Source organism: Oxyura jamaicensis, chromosome 2 (assembly GCF_011077185.1).
Source record: "Oxyura jamaicensis isolate SHBP4307 breed ruddy duck chromosome 2, BPBGC_Ojam_1.0, whole genome shotgun sequence".
Taxonomy (NCBI): domain Eukaryota; kingdom Metazoa; phylum Chordata; class Aves; order Anseriformes; family Anatidae; genus Oxyura; species Oxyura jamaicensis.
In genome coordinates, this window is record NC_048894.1 from 88059081 (window position 1) to 88062130 (window position 3050).

General features: G+C 36.2%; 1 long non-coding RNA gene across 1 annotated transcript in view; it reads right to left on the reverse strand.

Moving 5' to 3' along the window:
* The window catches only part of LOC118161983, a 20967-nt gene extending 19239 nt beyond the window's left edge, over nucleotides 1–1728 (reverse strand). The window contains exon 1 of the long non-coding RNA XR_004748243.1: nucleotides 1569–1728. This is a non-coding gene — a long non-coding RNA (uncharacterized LOC118161983). The remainder of the gene's footprint in view (nucleotides 1–1568) is intronic.
* Nucleotides 1729–3050: the final 1322 nt, after the last annotated feature.

A 3050-nucleotide genomic window follows, 5' to 3' on the forward strand; every position in this document is an offset into this window, starting at 1 on the left:
TTCTTTCTTTCTTTCTTTCTTTCTTTCTTTCTTTCTTTCTTTCTTTTCCCTCTTGGCTAATTTACATTTAATTTGACTGCTCATAATATGTCTCTAATTTGTAATTTCAACTGATTACTGATGACGTACATGGGTTTGAAGTGAATCCTATAATCAGCCTTCATTTTCAAGAGTGACTTAGGATTTTGGTTGCCCATCTGAAAAGGATCTGATTTCTTTTACAGAAATTATCAAAACATTCACCATCTGAACCTGTAAAGACCCTTATATTGTGTGTCTAATCACTCACAATCATTGGCTACTTCAGACAATTTAGCTCCAATACCTTTAAAGACTTCTGCATTTCTTTCGTTTGAATACATATCCATCATGAACTCCTTTAAAGTAATTTAAACTGTAGTAGTAGAAAACCTCTCATGAAATGTAATTTACATATATATATATATTCATATAAGGAGAGTCATTTTAATCATTTAAATTATATTTGATTTATTGTATCCATTTTTTAAAAAAACTCAGAATTATTGCTGTGCTTCTGATATGACATCAACAGAATAGACCATTATCAAGGGGAAATGCCTTCCTTCCTTCCTTCCTTTATTTATTTATTTATTAAGAGTGACAGAAACCCACACAATTACAAAACATATAAAGGCTAAAATGCAGTCAGAAGTATTCTTCTCTGGTTAGCTGACATTATTTCTGTAAGAGTTCTCTTTAGCTATGACAGATATCTTGCATGCATGTAATAATTTGAATGGTGCAGTAAGTAAGGTGAAAGTTGTGTCTCATGCTGTTGTGGAACTGCTGCACTCCCATTGCCAGGAATGACAGAACCTACAGAGTTCTTCATCCAATAGAAAAACACACTGCCCATCCTGATAAAATTCTTTTAAATTTGGTACTCTTTATCTCCTTTTTATTCTGTGATTAGTAGTTAAGATTAGCTGTTTGGCAGTCTGAATTATCATGCGTTCTTTTCAAATTCAGTTTTCTCTTTGTCTCAGCCTTGTGAAGGTATTTGGTGTCTGCTTAGTGCAACAAGCACTTTATAGATGGCTTTTTACTATAAACAACACTCTGATTTTAGTCAGAGAACTTCTCTCAGTGCAGGTGCTTTCCAGGGTGTTTTGAACACCTAATACAGCCAAGGTTAGCCTCTTGTCTCAACAGTGTTAATATACATAAGCAGAAAACAGGGAAGAGATAGGGAAATATTCATTTCAAGAGAAAGATTCTTTAATACATTGCAAACACATTCTATGCTGTACATATATATATATTACTGTAAGTAATATATTTAATATCAAAATCCATTTTTATCTGGCTCAGTATTTTTTTTTTCCATAGAAATCTACATAAATACATGTACCCTAAGCACATTTGAAGTGCCATCCTCTTGATGTCTTTGAAAAAAAAAGCACAACAACATCATTTTAATGTAAGATGCTAAAAGCATAGTTATTTGGAGCAGGCAATAGCAAGTGCAGATTAACTGAATAACTATTTTCCCTTCAAACCCTCTAAGAGGGAAAGGAAAGGGAGAAAACAGAAACAGCTTAACTCACCAAAAGCCAAACCACTGCATTGCCCTCTTAGCCACTGAGTGGTTTGGGATGTAAAACTGAAGATTACATCAGTACAATAGAGGCTCCTTGCTCTCTCTACAACCACAAGCTGTACACCATGGGGAAAAAAAAAAAAAAAAAAAAAAAAAAAAAAAAAAAAAAAAAAAAAAGCTTTACGCCAGCATCTAAGCCAGTAGAAATCAGAACAGGTAGAGAGGTACAGAGAACAGAGAGAGAGGGAAGGGTTAAAGGCATCATCGCAGCCATTAGAGGAAAAAGTTGAAGCAATACAAGCACAGCAGACTTCTCTCCCCCCTCACACACCCACCCCCCACCCCCGGCCATTCCCCACTCCCCTCTTCCCAAGCCGGATCAGTGTGTAGGGAGGGCAGTCATCACGCCATCCTGAGCAGCAGGAGCTGACGTTGGACGAAGCTGCCAGGTAGCTGAAAAAAGGCACGGAAGGCAGCTGATACCCAGCTTTTAAAGATTTTTTTTTTTTTTTTTTTTTTTTTTCAATTCTGAATCTGGACTTCAAGCAACACGGCGCCTGAGACAGCTCATCTAAACTCACTGTATTGCAATACTTGCTCTTCCCAAAGAAAAAGACTCCACTGAGTAGCAGAATGCTGCCAGTGTCGCAGCTAGGGCTACAATACAGAGCGTTTTTGTAACATTTTTAAGTCTCTTTCTGTTCATATATTCAGAGATACCTAAACACACTCATATAAAAAATTCTTCCTTTTTTGAAGGATCCTTTGGCTTTTGTTACCCTGATGTGACTTCTTCTTCATCTTGGAATGATGGGGATCTTTCTAGCTTATGTTGGATTCTTTTTTTTTTCAGTTATGTATATTCAACAAGGACTTTCTACCCAAGGTAAGATTGCTTATTGTCAAATGCATGTGTGTATGTTTTCATGCTATAACATAGTGAGAACAGAATTGGGGAGAGAGGAAAAAAAGGATAAAATAAGGAAAAGAACTACCATGGATAGGAGACGAGGACACCAAGTATCAGGTTTAAATTTATTTTTAAAATCATCTTTAAATAGGAACAGTAACAAGAAGTTTCCCCAAAGTGGTAATAAAACAGTCTTCTTTTACTTGATTGGGAAGAGGTAAATAAGAGGCACCTTGCAAAAGAGTAAAGGAGTGATGGTGAATGGATGTATATGTGTTTGGTATTTGCATGTCTGTGTGTATGCATGATTGCATATAATAAACACCTATCCGTGCATGCATAATTGTTGCATTCAGACCAAGTACCGGATGGCTAAATCTACTGCCTCCCTTAAAATATTGCAGACTTTTTCACTGCATTCCCTTTCCTCACTTATTATTCTACAATCTTAGGAGTCAGACCTTCATTTCCATTTGGTGACTATGTATAATTCTGAAAAAAATAAAAATAAAAATAAAAAAATGGAGGGGGGGGCAAAAAGACAAAATCGACTTCTTTGAAGACCTTCCCCCCGCCCCC